We start from the raw sequence: 23,574 nt of genomic DNA, 5'->3' as shown, positions 1-23,574 counted from the left end.
GGGAGGGAGGGAGGGAGAGAGAGAGAGGGAGGGAGAGAGAGAGAGAGAGAGAGAGAGAGAGAGAGAGAGAGAGAGAGAGAGAGATCATTGTGATACTGTAAGGTGATTCTAAACTGTTACCCCCTCTCTAAAACTCCTGCCTACCCCTGTGTTCATATCTGAGCTTTCTCATGTAGAGATCTCATTAAAATTGGTATTTATCTTATAAACTCATGTGACTTAGAAATCCTTTTAAAAGCTTTTTGATATTATTTTCCAATGTTATTGAATTCTTACTAACATAAATTGATTTTATGGAAGAGAATAAATAATATTGGGCTTTGGAAATTTTCCACAGTGTCAAGAAAAATTAACTTGTTATATTTAAAGTGATGTTACATAGTATTATTTTGCATTTTACACTACTATTCTCTATACACTATTTGCATAACAATGTTTAACATTTGGGGATAACTTTAAAATTTCACATTCTGCATCAACACTAATGACAGCATTATTAGCTCAGTTCTTTAATATAAAAGCACAGCAGAAGGCTTTCAATACATTAAGACTACAAAAGAGAACTGTAAAAATTGGTAAGAAGATCAAATAATTCTCTTCCTGTGCAAGGGATTGGAATACCTTGGACTCCTTGTCCCTATCTAACTGGCTTCTTATCTTCTTTCTGTTTATATTTTAGCTCCTCTATTCAATGTCTGTTAATAGTGACCTTAAGCCTTAGCTGGTTTGGCTCAGTGTATAGAGCATTGACCTGCAGACTGAAGGGTTCTGGAGGATTCAAATCTGGTCAAGGGCACATACCTGGGTTGTGGGCTCCATCCCCAGTGGGGGGCATGCAGGAGGCAGCTGATTAATGATTCTCTCTTATCATTGACTAAAGGCCCGGTGCACGAAATTCATGCATGGGGGTATGTGTCCCTCAGCCCAGCCCCCACCCTCTCCAATCTGGGACCCCTCGAGGGATGTCCGACTGCCCGTTAAGGCCTGATACCAGTAGAATCTGGCCTAAACGGGCAGTCGGACATCCCTCTCACAATCCAGGACTGCTGGCTCCCAACTGCTTGCCTGCCTGCCTTCCTGATTGTCCCTAACCGCTTCTGCCTGCCAGCCTGATCACCCCTAACCACTCCCCTGCCAACCTGATTGATGCCTAACTGCTACCCTGCCAGCCTGTTTGCCCCTAACTGCCCTCCCCTGCAGGCCTGGTCACCCCTAACTGCCCTTCCCTGCAGGCCTGGGTCCCCCACAACTGCCCTTCCCTGCAGGCCTGGTCTCCCCCAACTTCCCTCCTCTGCCAGCCTGATCAACACTAACTGCCCTCCCCTGCAGGCCTGGTCCCCCCCAATGCTCTCCCCGGGAGGCCTGGGTACCCAACTGCCCTTCCCTGCAGGCCTGGTCGCCCCTAACTTCCCTCCTCTGCCAGCCTGGTCACTCCTAACTGCCCTCCCCTGCAGGCCAAGGTCACCCCAAACTGCCCTCCCCTGCAGGCCTGGTCACCCTTAACTGCCCTCCCCTGCAGGCCTGGTCCCCCACAACTTCTCTCCCCTGCAGCCTGGGTCCCCCACAACTGCCCTTCCCTGCAGGCCCGGTCACCCCCAACTTCCCTCCTCTGCCAGCCTGGTCACCCCTACCTTCCCTCCCCTGTAGTCTTGATCGCCCCCAGCTACCCTCCCTTGCAGGCCTGGTCCCTCCCAACTGCCCTCCCATGCTGGCCATCTTGTGGCAGCCATCTTGTGTCCACATGGGGGCAGCCATCTTGTGTGTTAGAGTGATGGTCAATTTGCATATTACTCTTTTATTAGGTAGGATAGAGGCCTGGTGCATGGGTGGGTGCCAGCTGGTTTGCCCTGAAGGGTGTTTCGGATCAGGGTGGGGCGTGGGGCAGCCTGGGCAAGGGGCCTGTGGTGGTTTGCAGGCTGGCCACACCCCCCAGCAACCCAAGTGGAGGCCCTGGTATCTGGGCTTTATTTATCTTCTATAATTGAAACTTTATAGCCTCGAGTGAGGAGGCCTGGGCCTGCCAGGGTGTGCGGAAAGCTTGGCTTCCTCCATTGCCGGGGAAACCCAAGCCTCCTGCTCGCTCCGTGGCCACAGCCATCTTGGTTGGGTTAATTTGCATACTCGCTCCTGATTGGCTGGTGGGCATGGCTTGTGGGTGTGGTAGAGTGATGGTTAATTTGCATATTACTCTTTTATTATATACGATGTGAATATTTGGGGAACAGCACATTGAACAACTCACATTCCTCATGGTCTGATTCTTTCATAAAAGTAAGTAAAGAATTTATGGAAGATTAGTTGAGAACTCAAAAATTTCATAGAAGATAGGATTTTAAGATATATTTCTGCAGTTTAAGTTATTTAGTAATTTATAATTAAAAGTATTTCCACTATTTAATACATTCAACAAATGTTTCTGTTTTCTCTCTCCCTCACCCTTCCTCTCTAAAATCAATAAAAATATATTTTAAAAATACTGACCTTCAAGTCAAATTCATTTTAGAAGTAATCAGAAATTATTTATGTATAGGAGAATTTATAGTGTTTTCAGAAAACAAGATTATAAGAAGATCCCCAAAGAGGGAAGAGGGAAAATGATCAGGAAGTAGTGAGATGAACTTCAAGGATACACTATGCTAAAAGTGATCTTGCATAACACATTGAAAATAAACAATATGATTTGTAATGTAGTTTAATGAAATTAAACTGGTTATTTATACTGTTTAAAATAAATTGTGAAAAATTAAATCACATCATGAACACCAGGAAGGGATGAATGAACATTAAAATTTTTGTGGTCAGTAGTGACTAGAATTATTTTATGATATTAAGAATGCATCATTGACACCCAAATGTGGGGCTAATGCCTCTCTTCCAACCATGGAATAGAAGGTAGTTCAGCAGTTTCTATAACGTATGGAATGAATCCAAAGTATGAGGATCCTAGTATCAGTTACATTCTGATTATCAGTGTTTTTTCTTTCTCGGGCACAGGAGTGAGTTTTAAGAAGTGAAACACAAGAGCAGTTCCAAAACACAAGAGCAGTTCCACCTCCAAATCTCATGAAGAATCAGCCCTCATCAAATTCTCCTTAGCTCTGAGTCTCCGGCAGAAAAATCTACAAATCAAGCTCACCCTATTCACACCTCTAACACAGACAGTAAATTAACTGGACAAGACATATACTAGGGAAAACTGATTAGAAGGCAATACAAGAACCTGATTATAGGTATTTTGTAATTATTTCTTAAAATTGTACATTTTGAAATAAAAATATTTACAATAAAATGTGATTAGTCGCACAAGGCCAATGACTGTTTAAAATATACTAAGTACTCCATTGATATTTTTAAAATTGATTTTTTAAAAAATATACTGCTATGGTAAATGACTACACAAGATACTGTGGACACATCAAAATTAACAAGTGAAGTTACAAAATGGACACAGAATTTAGATACTACATTTCCCCCAAAAAAGGCTGGATTCTTCCATATAGAGAATAGTGAGTTGGCTAAAAAATTGGTATTTTTACTTAATTTAGATATTATGTTTTTCTCTTTGAGGTTTTCCTGAATTAACAAAATCAGCATTTTTCCTGGGGCTCATTTTAGGGTCAAATAATTGGAATTGGAAGAAAATGTAGTTTTTACTATTGGGGACTGAGCAAATATAAATTGCTGCATTTCCTATAATACTCCTATTCACTGTAAATTTTTCATATAAATCAATTCAAAATTAGGATAAGAAAATGTATATCTATCTATCTATCTACACTAATAAAAGAGAAACATGCAAATTAACCATCACTCCGCTACACCCACAAGCCATACCCACCAGCCAATCAGGAGAGAGTATGCAAATTAACCCAACCAAGATGGCAGCTGGGCATGGAGCTGGAGCAAGCAGGAGGCTTGGGTTGCCCCAGTAATGGAGGAAGCCAAGCTTCCCGCCCACCCTGGCCAGCCCTGGCCTCCACTCAAGGCTACAAAGTCTCAATTATAGAAGATAAATAAATATCAACAAAAATGGCAGCAGCCAAGGAGTGGGAGATAGCAGGAGGCTTGGGTTGCCACTGGCAATGGAGAAAGCCAAGCTTCCCACCCACTCTGGCTGGCCCTGGCTTCCTCTCAAGGCTACAAAGTTTCAATTATAGAAGATAAATAAATCCCAGATACCAGGGCCTCTGCTTGGGTTGCCAGGGGACGTGGCCGGCCTGCAAACCACCACAGGCCCCTAGCCCAGGCCTCCCCATGCCCCAAGGGAACCCCCACCTTTATCCGGGACACCCTTCAGGGCAAACCAGGCAGCCCCACCCATGCACGAGGCCTCTATCCTATTTAATAAAAGTGTAATATGCAAATTGATAATCACTCCAACACACAAGATGGCTGCCCCCATGTGGTCAAAGATGGCTGCCCCAATGTGGACACAAGATGGCCAGCAGGGGAGGGCAGTTGGAAGGGACCAGGACTGCAAGGGCGGGCAGTTGAGGGCAATCAAAACTGCAGGAGAGGGCAGTTAGGGGTGACCAGGCTGGCAGAGGAGGGAAGTTGGGGGCGACTGGGCCTACAGGGAAGGGCAGTTGTGGGGGACCCAGGCCTGCAGGGGAGAGAAGTTGGGTGGTACCCAGGCCTGCAGGGGAGGGCAGTTAGGTGTGACCACGCCTGTAGGAAAGGGCAGTTAGGGGCAATCAGGCTAGCAGGGGAGCAGTTAGACATCAATAAGGCTGGCAGGGGAGTGGTTAGGGGGTGATCAGGCTGGCAGGCAGAAGCGGTTAGGGGCAATGAGGAAGGCAGGCAGGCAAACAGTTGGGAGCCAGCAGTGCTGGATTGTGAGAGGGATGTCCAACTGCCCTTTTAGGCCCAAAAAAGGGCAGTCGGACATCCCTCGAGGGGCCCAGATTGGAGATGGTGCAGGCTGGGCTGAGGGACACACCCACCCATGCAAGAATTTTGTGCACCAGGCCTCTAGATTGTATATAAAACCATTATGTGTGAATATTTACATCAATGTTTGCTTTTTTTGTTTTGTTTTGGTAAAAGAACAAATATGTATTATAATTTTTGGCATAAAAACCATTTTGATCTAAATGTGCCATCCCTCCCAGAGCTGTTTAATTCAGAACTTTCTTTCAGACTGCCCCCCACCAAGCCACCTGAGTCATTCAGGAATAGGTTCACTATTCAAACTTGCCCAATTTGAGAACTATTTGAAAATTTTCAACAAGAATTATAAGAAGAATATTGGTAATACTTTTTATATCCAGACAGCCTGACTCAAATGGTAAATTATGTGACTGGGGCTTTTGGATGACACCACCCTGTGGAAGAAATACAGCCTCAGTGTGAAACTAAAGAGAGGCCATTCGTACTGAGAAATGGGGAAGAGATAAGGCCCTCCTATTGAATTAACAACTGGTCTTAGCTTTGCTCAAATTATACCTTAGATTTGTCAGATAAATTAATTACCTTTTATATTTATTATTGTTACTAGAGGCCCGGTGCACGAAATTCATGCACTGGGGGAGGGTGTCTCTCAGCCCAGCTTGTACCCTCTCTAATATGGGACCCCTCGGGGGATGTCCAACTGAAGGTTTAGGCCCGATCCCTGTGGAATCGGGCCTAAACCTGCAGTTGGACATTCCTCTCACAATCTGGGACCGCTGGTTCCTAACCGCTCACCTACCTGCCTGATTGCCCCCTAACTGCTCCTCTGCAGGCCTGATTGCCCCCAAGGCTTTTATTAGTATAGATATGACCCTGCACAGAAAATTTTACTAACCCTGCTTTACAATAAGGGCTTGACGATTGAATCATTAGGACCAGACACCAAGATTTCCTTTTTTTGAATAGTGGAGGGAATAATTATCTTGTCTTTAAGTTGCCGGAAATTAAAATGAGACAATGACTTAGAAAAGTATAAAAGCACCATATAAAGACAACTGTCTTTTTAATGAAGTGGTAAAATGAAAAACACCATTTTTATTCTCCCCTTCCTTCCTTTACAGCTTTTATTTAAACTTTGAAATTTATAAAAAATTCACTCCAATTTTCATTTCTTTACATTCAACATTATTTTGTATTGGTTTCAGGTTTTATATTAGTTACAGAATAGTGGTTAGACTATCATATACTCTACAAAGTGTTCCCCGATATTTCCAGTACCCACCTGGCATCATACCATCATTACAACACTATTGACTATATTCCCTATTTAAGTGACAATGGGTTTACAGGTTCCTTTCAGTCTTTCTTTTGTGTTGCTCATCCTTCCTTTTCTTTCTCACTTCTTCCCTCATTTTCTCTATATAGTATCTCAATTGGCCATCAAAGCTCAGTGAAGGCACTGGGACACGCTTCATCCATTTTATAGACCAGTTAACTGAGGCCAATTCCAGTTGGCTGTGGAACTTGACTCAGCACACGGGAAGCCCTCAGAGCCATGCTCTTTGTGCTTCCTAAGGGGCAGTCGCCTGGCAAACAGAACAAACCTTCCAGTCAGGCTTCCGAGACTCTTTCTCGAGCACCTCTTCATTGCGGATGCTCCACATTCTTTCCTCTCCCCATCCCCTGCCCCCCATTTTTTACTCCCCCAGCTTCTCCAGAGCAGGTGGAAGGCTTCGCACTCACTGCCTAGGCATGCTCTGCCATGGGGCAGGGCACCCCGGGCTTGCTTTTGGGTCAAGGCAGGAGCAGGAGTCACCGCCTCTGAAGTGTGAAGGCCACCTGAGCGTGGCCAGTTAGCACTGGGAGCTTCTCTGAATCACGTCAGTGAGTCCAGTACCCTGCAGTGCAGCACCCCTCCACTGAGGTGGCACCACCCTTCAACCCCCGCCTCAGGGGTGAGGGTCCTTGCCCCTCTGCCAGGAGTCCTTCCATGCCCCTTGATCCCTGGCTGGGCCCACCCACGTCTTGGGGGCACTGCAGAACCTCTGTCTCTCTGCAGATGAGGCAGATCCTTGCCCTAGGTCTCCAGGAAGCTATGAATTAGTGGCCAGAGGCCTGGTCTGGGTCTCAGCAACCCCATTCCTGCAATGTTCCCAGGGACCCCGGGAGCAGCTGGGTGGGTCCTGCCTCACCTCCCTGGGTTGCTGATCTCCCCAAGGACCCCCGGGAGCGGCTGGGCCAGCCTGGCCACGCCCCCCTGGTTGCTGATCTCCCCAGGGACCCCCCATCCTTGCCAATCTCCCCAGGGACCCCCAGGAGCTGCTGGACGGCCTGGCCACGCCCTGCCCCCGGGTTGCTGATCTCCCCAGGGACCCACGGGGAGTGGCTGGGCGGGCCCGGCCACGCCCCCCAGAGCAGCGATCTCACCAGGGATCCCCGGGAGCGGCTGGGCTGACCAGGCCATGCCACCCCCCCTCCCTGGTTGCCGATCTCCTCAGGGACCCCCGGAAGTGGCTGGGTGTGCCTGGACACGCCCCCCTAGGTTGCCAATCTCCCCAGGGACCCCCGGGAGTGGCTGGGCAGCCTGGTCTCGCCTCCCCGGGGCAGCGATCTTCCCAGGGACCCCTGGAACTAAGAGGACTGGGCACCGCCATCTTGATCTTCTCAACGGCCGGATAGGCCACCCTGAGTCCCGCCCCCCAGCCTCCTGCCAGCCCAATCATGGGCATAACGGAGTGATGGTTATTTGCATAGTACCCTTTTATTAGGTAGGATTACTTATTTAGTTTGGCTTAAGTTAATTTTAGTTGGATTCGATTACTACTTGCAACACTGTTTTGACTAATGCAAAAGTGGAAGAAAAATTATTAAAATAATTTAAAATGACAAAATGATAAAGTGATAAGATAAATATTACTTTTATCACAAAGCATGAGAAAATATTCTCACATCCAGAGATACAGAGGTTCAGACGCTTAAATTGCAATCATCATCCTATAAAATATGTTATTAGAATCTGTAAAAACTTGCCATTTGTAAGACATTTTATGATCTAAAATTCAAATTAACTCGGAGAAGAGGACACTTTAGGAACTTCAGTTCTTATCAAGCTGTCTCCTTTTACTCAAGTAAATAGTATCCAGTCATGTTGAGCAAATTATTAAATAATATAAGCCTGTTTGTTTATAAAATGTCAGTAATCATATTTGCATCTTAACATTGTTTTCAGGACTTGGTGAGAAAATAAATGCAAAAATCTCCTGGCACAATTCCTGGAAAGATAAGAAAAAAATTATTTTCTTACCTGAGGAACAATGTTCTCTCACATGAAATGGACAGCATAGAAATATTTCAGTTCCAGTAGAGGTGAAGAACTCTCCATACACAGGAAGGACCCCAATCGTAAGGACTGGCTTTGCACATGGGGATGAGGAGGATGAGGCAGCCTAGCTGGCACCCAGTCCAGAGTCTTACATAGGCATACCGGGCAAGAAGCAAATGCTGGATCTGACCTACGGGAGCACAGGTCATCTGCTTGGCCTAGGAAGGTCTAGGTACTTGATTGGGTAGAGAAATTGAAGGATTTTTCTACAGAGTGACTCATTAGATTGGGAAAGACCAGAAATGCTGATGAAAAAATACTCTCTGGACCTCACCCCCAGGCACACACACACAAAGGGTACAATATGTCTGAGAAAACAGACCTATTAATTTGATGTATTGTGTGAAGGGAAGAGTATCAATTACCTCTTCCTGTATTCACCTGCCTTTGCTCACAGGTTAGCATTTATCCCCTAGAAATGATGTGACTCAAGACAACCAAGAGTTAGTATCTAACTAGTTAGTATCTATCTGGATTCTGACCTCTATGCCTGGAAACAAAGAGAAGAAATGATGTTGGGCCTCAAGGCATTATCCAAAAAAGACCCAAATGACACCAATGCAACCCCCTTGCTCAATCACTTGGACTCAGATAGCCCAAGATGTCTGCCTCCCAATAGGCTTCCTTCAGACCAGTTCCAAAGCTGTTACAACAGAAGCTAAAGATCATATTTCATTGGCATATTTATATTTTTAGGTATACTTAAAGAACTAGTCTATTTTATCATTATTAACTAACTAGGGGCCCTTGAAAGGAACTGTGGGCTGCGAGGCTGTGGTGGGCACAGGGGCAGGTCTTGGCCCATCCTCTGTGACCTGCCTGGCCTCTACCACCATGGCCCCCAGTCCCCTGTCTGCCCGTAGCCATGCTCCCACCGCCACTGCTCCCATGCGGTGACTGTGCAGATGACTGGGGCTGGTGCCAGCAGCAGGTGCTAGTGGGGGCAACTCTGTCAGCAGGTGTGAACAGTGGCTGCTGCCCCAATCACCCCTCAGAAGCAGAGGGAAGTGGAGAAGCCCTGTGGGGTGATCCGGGCTAGCAACCGCTGCTTGCACCCGCTGACAGTGCCAAGCAATTGGGACTGGCGCTGGGTGCCAGCAGCGGGTGCAAGCAGTGGCTCCAGCACCAGTTGTGGGTGCGAGTGGGGCTGATGCTGGCAGTGAGTGCGAGCAGTGGCTCTAGCAGTGGGTGCAAGCAGGGCCGTCTCCAGCGGTGGGTGCCAGAGGAAGTTGCTGGCCTGGTTGCCCCTAACTGCTCTCTCCTGCAGGCTGGTTGCCTCTAACTGCCCTCCCCTACAGGCCTGGTCACCCCTAACTATCCTCCCCTACAAGCCTGACCAATGCCTAACTGATCCCCTGCCGGCCCGGTCACCCCTAACTTCCCTCCCTTGCCAGCCTGGTTGTCCCTAACTGCCCTCCTTTGAAGATCTGGACCCTCCCAACTGCCCTCCTTTGCTGGCCATCTTGTGGCAGGCATCTTGTGTCCACATGGGGTCAGCCATCTTTGACCACATGGGGGCGGCCATCTTGTGTGTTGGAGTAATGGTCAATTTGCATATGACCTCTTTATTATATAGGATAGATTATATTAATTACAAACCCAAAATTTAACTCAAATAATAAATTAAAATAGTTGTATTTCTTTGCTCATTGATCATAGCAAGGCTGTCTTTAATCCATATAGTAAAATTAGTATATCCTGAACCAAAACATACAAAATTATTTGCAATTTCACCTTTCCAAATGAGATCATAGAATTCACATTAATAAGGAATCCTTAAACATGAGTTCTTTCTTTTCTACTGTCCAAGGATGAAGTACTTGGTCTGGAGATAACATGTCAGGGCTCACTTCAGCACGTCAAAATACAAACTCTGACAGGCTAAAGCCATTCCTCAGGGAACACAAAGTAAGCAGAGTTGGAATATGCACATCAAGCCAAGTCCGAGACTCACTAGCTTTCATTCATTATGCTTTCTATTTAATACAAACAGTCCTTAGATAGAGGAAGGTCCAGTTGTTTTACTAGAAAATATTTTTAGATACAGCCATCTTAGTCACTATTCCACATCTCACATAAGGGGAATTAGTGTTATTTTCTCTGTGATAGATGACCTCTGTATTTGGGAAGAAATGCCATGAAAATATATAATCCTATTATTAAAATTGACTAAAATAAAAAATAGACATCAAAGATAGAAACATTCTGATACAGTCTTGAAATAGAAATGTCAGGGAGCATGGAAAAGCCATTCCAATTACTGCTGAATATAGGGTGGCCTGCCTTTATTTTGCCATCAGTGAGCAAGGTAAATGGCCCTATGTCTCAGCTTGATGGCTCAAACCTTGCTCCTTAATGGGCTGGCTCTATGGCCACTGAATTTCGTCATATTACAGTACATTTTGATGTTACTTCCCATCAGTTCTCTCTGTCAGGGGCTGCCTGCCTCTCAGCCCCTGCGTCTTCATCCACGGATACTACACATGCATACAGGCCCATCAAATCCTGTCACCTCCAGGGCAGCCCAATCTGGCACCAGAAGAGTATGTTCAGAGCTGCACCATCAAGGCTGAAAACCTTTCATTTAGTGTCAGAGCTCTTATTAAGCCAAGCGCCTTGTTCCAAAATGTATCTACCTGGGGCACAGAAAGCTGGATAGAGGAGTCCACATATTTTTGTAGGATGCTGAAATTTCTGCAGTTTTGTTTTGCTTTTCATAATCAATCATTTTTTCACATGCTTACGCATTTTAGCCTTTCAGTTACAGATTTCCCCTTGTCCCCAATCGGAACTATTTTGTATGGACAAGGAGCAGCAAAAGGCAGGAATAAGAGAGGATAAACAAGTACCTGGAAAATGGTTTTCAAAAAAGAAGTGCTTCATTGAATGTAAAACAGGACAATAACTCAGGTTTAATGGAAAGAATTCATGCTTTAGATTACTTTTTTTTGACATTGTACTTTCCTTGGATATATATATATATATATATATATATATATATATATATATATATATATGCATGCTAGAGGCCCAGCACATGCGAAAAGGTACCCTGCCTCCCACCGTGTGAGGAGGCACCCCATGGGCCACCGTGAGAGTCAGGCCGGACCAGTGCCACAGGTGGCCGGGACCCGTGCCAGACTGGCGCTGTGGGTGGCCAGGACCTGTGCCTGACTTCTGCCCCAGGTCCCCCAGACCCCCTGACTGTGTCCGCTACGGGCTGCTGGAGCTGCCGCGCTGGCTTGGGCAGGCCCCCGTCTTTGTCTCTGTCTCTGCTCTGTGCCTCACCTGCATGTGTAGCCTCCTCCTGTCCAGTCATCCCGATACGGCCTCCCAGCCTAATTTGCATATTATATATATGATAACAACCACTATGTCCTATGTACTTGAAACTTTGGTTAGTGCTCTGGGAGAAATAGGCACTCTGTGATAGCTTAATAGTCCATGTTTTAAAAATGTGTCGAAATTTGAGTGCAGAAAATTTTGTATAATACAAACAATGTATACTGCATTTGCTTAGAATAAAGATACCAGAGTGAATTAGAGAAGACCAAAAGATTTCCTGATGACACTTGATAGAGTCCTGAGATAGAGGTAGAATTTGAAAAGGTGTAGGAGGAAAGCATTCTAAAATGATTTTGGCCTGTAAGACTTTAATCAGAGAACCCAGTTGAGCCTGCCCAGATATCTGACCTGCAGAATTTTGAGATAATTAATAGATGTTTTCAGCTATTACATTTGAGGTAATTTTATCACATTGTCATGAAAAACTAAAATACACAAGAACCTTGTCATTATGAGTGTAACAGGCACATGCTATAATGCCTAGAAGTCATAATTTCTTCTTTTTTATTAACATATTCAGTGTTCTTTGAGGATCTACTCCTATATGAATTCTTGATGTGACAGCTGAAGATCGGTAAGATCCTCTCCATTTCCCTAGCTGGAGAGTGTGTTTGTGACACTCAAAAAAATCCCTGTGTATCACTTTCCCCCTGGACTTTGAATGTAGAATAGAATAATGCAGGAGTGAAAACATTTGGAACAATTATCTTGACGTGGGCACCTTGACCATCTATCACATTGTTTTGAGACCCCCTTTGACTCTCTGAATTCTTGATATCATTTACAGTTTCTTTTTCTCTTTAAACCACGTTTCTATTGCTTGTACCAGAAGAACCATAATATCACAGTGAAGCCCTCATGTTAAATTAATTCCTTGAAATCTAACCCTGGATTCTTAAAATGCAGAAAGCAAAGTGCCATAATGCTTTCTAATTCAATCCCTACAGTGTATGATTTGGAGGTAATTAAAATAATTAAGGAGCTGAAAACTGCACCATGGAAGAAAACCTAAATGATATTGGGTATGGTGATGCCTTTTTAGATATAACACTAAACACATAATCCATGAAAAAAATATAAATATGCTGAATTACATTAAAATTAGAAATTTCTTCCCTATGAATGGCACTATCAATAGAATGAGAAGACAAACTATACTGGAAGAAAATATTAACAAAAGACACATCTGATAAAAGATTGTTAACCAAATTATAAAAAGAACACTTAAAACTCAACTATAAGAAAACAACCCAATTAAAAATGAGCTAATGGCCTTAACAGAGACCTTACCAAAGAATATCTACAGATGGCAAATAAGCATACTCCACATCATATATCATCAGGGAATGCAAATGAAAACAACAATAAGATACTACTACATGCTTATTAAAATGGCTAAAATCCAGAACACTGATAACACCAAATACTGGCAAGGATCTGAAGCAATAGGAACTCTCATTCACTGCTGATGGGAATGTAAAATGGCCTAGCAATTTGGAAGACAAAGTGTATCATTTTCTTACAAAACTAAACATACTATAACCATTTGATCAAGCAATCAGTGAAAAACTATGTCCACACAAAAACCTGCATATGAGTGTTGATAGCAGCTTTACTTATAATTTCAAAAACTTGGAATCAACCAGATGTTCTTTGTTAGGTAAATGGATAAACTGTGGTACATACAGACAATGGAATATTATTTAGTGCTGAACAGAAATCATCTATAAAGCCATGAAGGCACACGGAGGAAACTTAAGTGACTATTACTAAGTGACAAAAAGTCAATCTAAAAATCTATATATCTGGCTGGTGTGGCTCAGTGGTTGAGTTTCAACCCATGAATCAAGCAGTCATTGGTTTGATTCCCAGTGCAGGAGGACATGCAGGAGGCAGCTGATCGGTGATATTTCTCTCTCATTGAAGTTTGTATCTCCCTATCCCTCTCCCTTCCCCCCACCTCTCTAAAAATCAATGAAAACATATTTTTAAAAACATTTAACTAATAAAAAATAAATAAAATTCTTCATGGTGTATGATTCCAAATATATGATGTTATGGAAAAGGCAAAATTGTGAAGACAGTTAAAAGATCTGTGGTTGCCAAGGGTGGAAAGGAGAGATGAACAGGCAGAGCACAGAGGATTTTTAAACCAGCAAAAATACTGTGTGTGACAGTGTACTGAGGTATACATATTAGTATACTTTTGTAAATCTATAGGATATACAACACCAATAGTGAATCTTAAGATAAACTATAGACTTTGGTTAATTATGATACGTTAACGTTGATTCATCTTTTGTAAAAACTGGCCACTCTGGTGAGTGATATTTATAATGCCTCTGCATATGTGGGGGTGGATTACATATGGAAAATCTCTCTAACTTTCTCTCAAATTTCCTGTAAAGCTAAACTTGCTCTAAAAAAATAAAGTATTTAACAAAAAGAAAATGCATTTTTGAATGAGGAAAATAAATGTGCTGTCCATTTTCATAATATAGTTAGGTGCCACAGGTTGGGTAATAGTATAGTACTCTCTTAAATGTTCTGATTGGTTAGAGTTTGTCTTCCATGTAATTTCCATGATTTCCAGTTACCTAGAAAACTCATGGCAAGTATTTTCATTAAAGCTGAGGAAATTAGACTAAGTACATGAGAACTCTCTTCTTCTAATTTCTAAGCAAATACCGTAATGGTTTAAGACAAAAATTCTACTCAATTATAATATATATATATATATATATATATATATATATATATATATATATATATATATATATATATATAAATGTTCCTTTCTTCCCTGGATCTTACTTAGTCATAGGAATTGTCTGGTCTAGCTGCATGCTTATCATTTTTAATCTATGTTGATAAATTCCCATTCCCTGATCTGAAATGAAAAAATGAATAGTTTCTAATCTTCAGGTGTTTGTGTACCAGATATGAATGTTCCTGAGTCAAAAAAACAACAACCCATGATTCACTGAGGATTTGCAAAAAGTCCCACCAGAAAAGTCACTGTCTCACAGAACAAGCCCAGAGTTCCTAATTAAGTAGTTAGTACAAATTACCTTTGGAAACTTGTGTAGATTTACTTGTCTAGGGAATCTGGAAATCCAAAACCCATGTAATTTATCTTCCTTGATAGTTCTTAAAAGAGGAAGTGAAAGTACGCTTATGATTTTGGTGGCATTATTGCTCATGGTTACTGGTTGTACAATCTAAATACCTTCATTTGAACTGTAGCTAATTTAATTTCATTGCTCACTAAGTTTATTGTATCAGTAGACTTCTGAATTCAGGTCTATGAATAGCCAATAATTGCAATCTTTAGCAGAAAATGAAAATCTCGAAGTTGCCCTACTCCTCTAAAATCTTTCATGGAACTATAGTGTTTCCATTTTTCTAGTACTTATCTAGACCATAGCCATGAAAAGGTGTATATAATATTTTCTGAATCTAGTTTTTGTTGTTGTTGTTTTGCTTTTCCATATTTTTCAGTCTGAGCTAAATAAGCAATCTAAGGGATATCCAAGCTCAAATGCTGTTCTTAAGTGAAAATGAAAAGTTATAAACATTTTAAAAAGTACATCTGTCTTAGGTATATGTAACATATCACCCAGTTTTTAGTATAATGGGAAGGCTGTGGAACTCACAATCAGAAAATCCAGGGTTTGAATTCAATTTTCTCATTTGACTGTGTAATCTTGAATTAGATTCTTAAACATTCTGAACCTCAGTTTCTCAATGCACAAATGTGACAGCTAATAACCTATATGACAAGCACCTGCCTTGTAATGCTCAAGGCATAGAAACAATGGTGGATAAGTTTAGAGAGATGGTTAACTGAAAGTCTTTAGAAAGGTATTATAAAAGCAATAACAATTGCACCTGGATCTTGTAGTTCAAGCATGTGATTGGTACCTTAGGAGCCGAAGGATATTGAATTAATTGTTAATCTTTCTAGAAATCATCTTTCTTATTTTAAAAGATAAAATGTGAAAAGCAAAAGTCCAATACAAGTATGAGACCTAATTTTGTTATTTAACTCATATTTTTCAGCAGTAATACTATCATATGTAACTACTTTTAGGTTTTATTAGTATTGGCCATTGTAAACTGCTGTCAAATATTCCTGTCCTCCAATAATTCATGGCAGTTTTCATAAGAGAATAGAGGAGCTACAGCTCCTAGTGTTAGCTGAGAAGTGCCTACCCAAATAGGAGCTATAGCTCCTAGTGTTAGCTCCCTTGCATCCAATGGGTCTAATTTAATAGCTCCTGATCATAAAATGGAAAGTAAAGTTATAATGCACCACTGTGACATTCCTTTGGGGAGGGGGAGTTGCTGCTAGAAAAGTACAATTAGGGAAAAGAAACAGTAGAAAAATGAGTTTATATAAATACACATATATGTATACACATATATTTGTATGTGTGTACTTGAAATTTACCTAATATTCAAGATTCTTACTTGAAATATACCACTTTTGAAAAAAAAAAAACTTACCATAAGGAAATGTTAAATTTGTAATGAGAGAATTACAGAGACCATGATTGACAAAGAAACCTATAATTTTCCACCAATAATGCTAAGAATCTATTGGTTTGTTTTTTTTAATTATATGTAAGCATAATTAGGAAGAAAAAAACAATAACTGTTTTTTTTCATAGAAACCTTTGAAATAATTTTGGAATAGTAATGGTAGTTTTAGTTTTCAAGTCAAAGGTCACTTTATTTCAAATTAACGTTTATAAATGCCAGGTTATGTAGACACCTCACTCTCCCCTAGCTCAGTCGCATGGAAAAAATGTTCAAACAACACCTGCTCAACTCTTAGATTGTTGAGACAGCACTGAGACTGTTGTGAACACAAAAGAAACACTTTTTGAAACAACAAGGTAAGCATTTATTCATTCGTTGACAGAATAAACATATGGGAATTGCTTTTTTCCCTGGGAGTATTCAAGTCTCTCTAAACACTTTCCAACATGTTAAGTTAAAATGTTAGAATTCTGTTTATTCAAACATTATTATTTGTTTTATAGGTCATCCCGGATAAATTCTATCCAATATAGATTTACTATTTAAAATAATTGTTTAAAAGTGGTGCATTTTTCTTATTATAGAAATAAAGCAACCAACCTTAGAGAATTCAAAGACATAGAACTATTAAATGTGTGGAGAGAAATAACTACAACAAGAACAATAATGATTGCTTACATTGAACATTCAGTGTCAGACACTGCATGAAACTCAGGTGAGTTAGCTCATTTCATCTTTATAGCACCATATGATGTCTTATCACCTCGTTTAGAGATGGTAAACCAAGGCACAGAGGAACTACCTTGCCCAAAGCTGAAACCTTTTTGGAGCCCAGGCAGCCGGCTCTAGAGTCTGTGCATGATCCTCCCCCACACCCCCCCACCACATACACATTTTTACTCAAGAGGCCTCTCCTTTTGTAGAACAATGGGCATTTAAAAAGCTGGGTTTCATGGGAAAGGGTATCAGATCCTTCAATATCATTATCCTTCATCACACGCCAACAAAAAATAGAAGCACCAAAGTGCTGGCCTGTTTTTAAATCCCAAAAGGCAGATGGTTATTTTTAATACACTGACCCAATTGCATGTGGTGATCCAAGGTCGGCATAAAACTCCAGAGAGAGCCCAAAGTACCAACTAAGTTGATGTTGGACAAAATAATCTTAAAGCAGCATTTCTTGATGTTAGGTTTAATTGCTCACCCAGAGCCATCACACCCACCCAGATTAAACTGAGAGAGTTTGGCCAGGAGTGGAAGAGGACTGGGGTATTGAAAAAAGTATAAAACTACAGTACTTGACTTTTCAGAAAGATGCTGGCATCTAGAGTTAGTATTCCACAAACAGTAGAAATATACATCTCAGAGCAGTAGTCATTATTCTAGAGTGCTAAAATGGGATAATAACAGGTAATATGGATTAGAGCACTGAGGCCATGTCATAAATTGCTATATCCCATTGTAATGAGAATTGGGGTTGCAGAACAACGCACATGATTTGATAGGAAACTGGTGGCATCCTTTCCAAGCACAGCTGGGGAGGGGGGGCTTTCATGCACCTCTGATGAGTCAGAACAGAGAATTACTGATCTAATTGCAACAGAGATGAAATATTTTGCCTACAAAATATGTAAACGACTAGAACAATGTCTGACATATATATTTTATAAAACCTTATAAAATATATTCTATTTTGTCTTATTTACTGCTCATAATAACCTTGTGAGATATTTTTTTTTTTTTTTTAGAAAACTGAAACAGATTTGTTAAAAGACATCTGGTTGTGGACACACATTCAGTATAAAATATATTGCTGAAGGTTTTGTTAGGTTCTAAAATTAGATGTACCATGAAAGTACACCAAATTATTTTCTTTTATTATTGAATTTATTGGGGTGACTCTGGTTAACAAAATTATACAGGTTTCAGGTGCACAATTCTACAACACATCATCTGTACACTGCATCTGTTCACCACCCCAAGTCAAGTCTCTGTTCATCACCCATTTAAAACTAAGAGTATAATGTGGAGACTTTGCCTGTTATTATATTATGAAAATAACCCTGTAGAATTGAACTGACTCATAATTATGATAATATCAGAAAATGCATTGGGCTCCACTACTTGAGATAATGGAAACACATCTCCACACATGAGAACGTCCTGTCATGAATCTCGGGGTGGTGGGAATCCAGGTGCATTCATGTTTGTTTGCTTTGTCATCTTGTTATTGCTTTTATATGCTGTCAAGTGGTAGGAAAGAGAGGGACAATCTATATATATTGGCTATATATAAAATCTCTACACTAATAAAAGAGAAACATGCAAATTACCATCACTCCGCTACACTACCAGCCAATCAGAGTATGCAAATTAACCAAAAAACATGACGGCAGCCCTTCTCCCCACCCCCCTGCCACCGCTCCAGGCCTGTGGGGGTTGGAGAAGTTGGGTGCCAGCACCTGAGGCTGGCTGCAGCCTGGGAGACAAAGAAGCCGCCTGCCCCATCATGATCCTAGGCCTCAGCCAACAGCTATGTCTGCCTGCCCCACATCCTGGGGGAGACAGAGAAACTGGGCCCCAGCGCCTGAGGCTGGTTGCGGCCTGGGAGACGAAGAAGCCACCTGCCCCATTATCCCAGGCTGCAGCCAGTCGGAGAAATTGCCCACAACTGCATCCCAGGAAAGACGGAGAAGCCGCCTGCCTGTGGTCCAGGCGCCAGCACCTGCAGCTGGCTACAGCCTGGTAGATGGAGAAGCCGCCCACCCTATGGTCCCGGGCACCAGTACTTGTGGCTACAGCCCAGGCGAAGCTACCTGCCCACCATCCCTTGCGGCTGCAGCCGGCCTGGGCGCCTATGGCTGACCAGAGGAAGGGAAGCCCAGATCCCGGGTGCCTGTGGTCGGCTGGAGGAGGGAATCCTGGATCCTGGATGCGGGGCCGAGGCAGAGGTGGTTAGGGGCAATCAAGCCAGCAGGGAAGCAGTTAGGGACAATCAGGCTGGCAGGCAGAATAAGTTAGGGGCAATCAAGCAGGCAGGCAAGCGGTTAGGAGCCAGCAGTTCTGGATTGTGAGAGGGATGGCCGACTGACAGTTATCTCCTGAAGGGTCCCAGATAGGAGAGTGTGCAGGCCGGGCTGAGGGACACGCTTCCCCTCCCCACCCCTGTGCACAAATTTTGTGCACCGGGCCACTAGTAAAAAATATAAAAGGCTAAGTGTCCATCTGACCGGTAGCTATGACATGCACTGACCACCAAGGGGTAGATCCTCCACACAGGAGCTGCCATGATGCGCATTGGCCATTTAATAATAAATGGCACCACGGACCTGGTACTGACAAACCAACACTCTGCTTCCCCCAAGTGGGACACAGGCCCCGCCACCACCTGGAATGACACCCCACCAAATTGCAGCCATTGCTGCCAAGACCCCATGGTGCAAAATGTGGCCCACAGCCCAGCCAGCCCAGCCCAGAAATGGTCACTGTGGACGCTGGGTAATGACGTCATGTAGCAATACCTGGCTTCCTCTCCCTAGCAACTAGCCTCCTTGGAGTTTCTTCAGCCCAGGAACCTGACTTGCTTTATAGCCAGGTGCAAACATTTTACTGTTTAACCAAATGTCTGTGAAGTGTTTTCATGTGCCTCATCTCATTTGATCCTCACTGAAATCCTGGAGTAGGTAGATACGAGACTCGATAGAATCCTATTTTCTTTTCATTAGTCTGAAAATGGAGATTTAGAAAGTTTAGAAACTTGACCCAACTGAAAAGAAGTAAGAAATGGTGGAACTTGAAAATGACTTCAGGTTTTCTCACTGCTCAGAATATAGTCAATCACTGCTGCAGTTAAATATTTTACCCTTTGTTCTCCCTGCATGATCTATAATAATAATCTGCTTCTTGTTTATATTTACTGCTGTGTTGCTGACAATTACCTGAAAGAGACGTTGGGGTGCTTCACTTGACTGGAAAACCTCATGATGCTGAAAAGGAACATTTTCCCATCGAATTTCTTAATAGTATTACTTCGGGAATGCCATGTCCTAAATTAAAATTGAAAGTAGATGCAATCATCATGCTACTGAGAAATCTTAATAAATGGGGTCTTTGTAATGGTACTGGATTTATTATCACAAGATTACGACCTAACATAATCGAGGCTGAAGTATTAATAGAAGGAGAGGTTGTTCTGATTCCAAGAATTGATTTGTCCTCATATGACACTGGCCTCCCATTTAAATTAATTCGAAGACAGTTTCCCGTGATGCCAGCATTTGCAATGACTATTAATAAATCACAAAGACAACTCTAGACAGAGTAGGAATATTCTTACCTGTTTTCGGACATGGTCAGTTATATATTGCTTTCTCTTGAGTTTGAAGAGCATGTGAGGTTAAAGTTCATCACAAGGGAAATTAGTCAAGCACTCTGAAAGTGTTTTTACTCTTAATATGGTATAAAGGGAAATATTAGAATAAGTTTAATCAATTTATCAGTCATTGTTTTTATCAATGTTTTTATATCATGTTTTTATGTTTTTATATCATGTCTTTGTTGTTTATTTATTAATTTTATATCATATTATTGTTTATTAATCAATTTATATATTATTTTCATATACATTTTACTACTTTTCTTTCACCTCTGACACTTCTATTATAGAGAAAGGGTGAATAGCGATATTAAAATATTTCTTCTAATTAATTTCCTTTCAATGTGCATGAATCCATGTACCAGGTCACGAGTAATATAATCATGAACCAAAGAGATAAGACACATTGATCTATATTTCATATTTAATAACTACATTGACAACAGTGTCCTAAGCATTTGGAAGCATTAGCACTGGATGACATTCTGGAGTGAGAATGGGAAGAGAAAGGCAGCACTGAGGTGTGGTTTATAGCAGAGGTCAGCAATCATGATTTGTAAATGCCAGATAAAAAAATGTTTGATTCTATGGGCATACCATCTCTTTCATAACCAGTCAATTTTGCTGTAGACAAAACATACACAAATGTAAATGGTTGAGTCCCTACAAAACATTAGTTACAAAAAGAGTTAGCAGGCTGGACATAGTATACCAACCCAAAAGTCAATGTGGGAGAGGCCTTCGGGGATAGATCCCATTCTGGGATTGTTAGATACTGGGCTGTATGCTAGCAACACCACAAACTAAGAGAGAAATATCCTAAATATGTATAAACCAGCCTCATGGAATGGTCATCCCAATGACATAATGGGTTAACATGTGAGATTGCTATGTAACCGTATTCAGGTAATAAAGGCCAATTCCCAAATGAGAAAACTGGAGGAATCTCTGCTCCAGTACCTCTGCCTGTGACTGTGAATGCTCGGTATATTATAGCAGTAGACATATTATTTTACAAAATTCCATTTACCATTGACTCAGAGCTTTGACTATTGGTAATTCATTTTATCTATTTAGCCAAAGCTTGCCTTCCTTTGACTGCTTCCTAATCAACATATTCCACATTAGTAGTCCCCCCTCCCTTTCTTTGGGATGAATACAATTGAATGGAGATCATACATACCCAACACATACACACACACACATCAGCAAGAGAGTATATGTCTATTTTGTTGATAACAGTCAATATACAACAATACATAATATGAGTTAATGAATTATATAAATAAATAACTAATATTCCTTCTTTCTGCAATGTACTAGTATCTTGGCCTCTTTCTCAACCAAATATAACACTTTTGTGAGAATGAAGGAACATATAGGCAAGAGTAATGTATGGCAGAGGAGCAGTCTGGGTTTAGAAGTACGAGTGAGAATATAGATGAAAAAGGGAAAGAATGAGAAGTCAGAGGTGATCATGTGGAGTTTTACTTTATTCCTACCTAATAAAAGGGTAATATGCAAATTAACCATCATTCCATCACAAAGATGGTGGCACCCTTAGCCACAAGATGGCAGTGCCCAGTCCTCTCAGCCCTGCCAGAGTCCCCCAGTCTCGGGGGAAGGGGAGGGGCGGCCACTGAGAGCTGGCAGCATGAGCGGCCTGGTGGAATGCTTGCTTTGTTGCTGTGGTGACGAGGCAAGCGTTCCCCGCCCAGCCGCAGATAGACCTCTGGGCCACGGAGAGCCTCTGGGCAGCGGGTGCGAAGTGGCCAGGTCCCGCAAAGAGCTACTGGTGCATGGATTCATGCGCAGGGCTACTAGTCTATAATAATAAAAGTGTAATATGCTAATTAGACCAGACAGCCAAACGACCTTCCAGACATCATTCCAAATGTCCTTCTGGACAAAGCTGTGGTAGCGGAGACCAAGGCAGAGGTGGTTAGGGGAGATCAGGCAGGCAGGCAGAGTGATTAGGGATGATCAGACAGGCATGAAGAGTAGTTAGGGGTTATGAGGCAGGCAGGCAGGTGAGTGGTTAGGGGCAATGAGGCAGGAGGGCAGGCGAACGGTTAGGAGCCAGCAGTCCTGGATTGTGAGAGGGATGTCCGACTGCCGGTTTAGGCCCAATCCCACAGGAATCCCTGCGGAATTGGGCAAAAACCGGCAGTAGGACATCCCTCGAGGGGTCCTGGATTGCGAGAGGGTGCAGGCGAGGCTGAGGGTCCCCCTCCCCCCACCATGCATGAATTTTGTGCACCAGATCTCTAGTTTAAAATAAATAGCTCCTAGCATGTTGTCATGCATGTGATAAATGCTCAAGGCAAAATTTTAATGATTAAATAATAATACATTTAATAATGTTGACATATTGACATCCCCAGTTACACTGTTAACAAGAACTCATACCCACATTTCAGAACATTTTCAACCAAGTTGAGTATTGGCTAAAATTATGTGGTGGGAGGGAGAAATATATTTGATTTTTAATTATCATACACATGGTTCTTATTAGTTTTAAAAGACAAAATCATTATATTTTCACAGGTTTCTACCTCATACTCTTTTTACTTTCCTGGGCCTCTGTGTTTGCTCCTCTGGGGAAACAAGTGCCCTTTCCACAGTGCCCACCCTCCATTATTAACCCACCAGCATGTTGTTTAATTCTCAAGGCCTGGTGCTACTCAAATTCATCCTGCTGAAGGCCCTATTTCATATGTTCCACCAGAGTTAATTGTTCCTTCCTCAGCTCTCCCATGGCAAAGCTTGTTATTAGTAAATTAATTTTCTCATGGTTTACTTAATTATTTATATGCTTATGTCCCACATAAGAGTTCCAGTTTCTCATAGTGTTAATTGTATTCTGTGAGCACTCGCTGGGCCTGACTCATGACCCTGTGCAAAGCAGGTGCTCAAACCATGTTTGTGCAATCGAATTGCATGCCAGGGATACGGTACCAGCATTGCAACATTCCATATTTGATTGCGAATATTTCAGCCATGAAAAATGGTGTGCAGGATGTATTTTTCAAAATTG

The sequence above is a fragment of the Cnephaeus nilssonii genome, assembly GCF_951640355.1.
Source record: "Cnephaeus nilssonii genome assembly, chromosome: 11".
In the NCBI taxonomy this organism is placed as follows: Eukaryota; Metazoa; Chordata; class Mammalia; order Chiroptera; family Vespertilionidae; genus Cnephaeus; species Cnephaeus nilssonii.
This window is presented reverse-complemented; position numbering follows the sequence as displayed.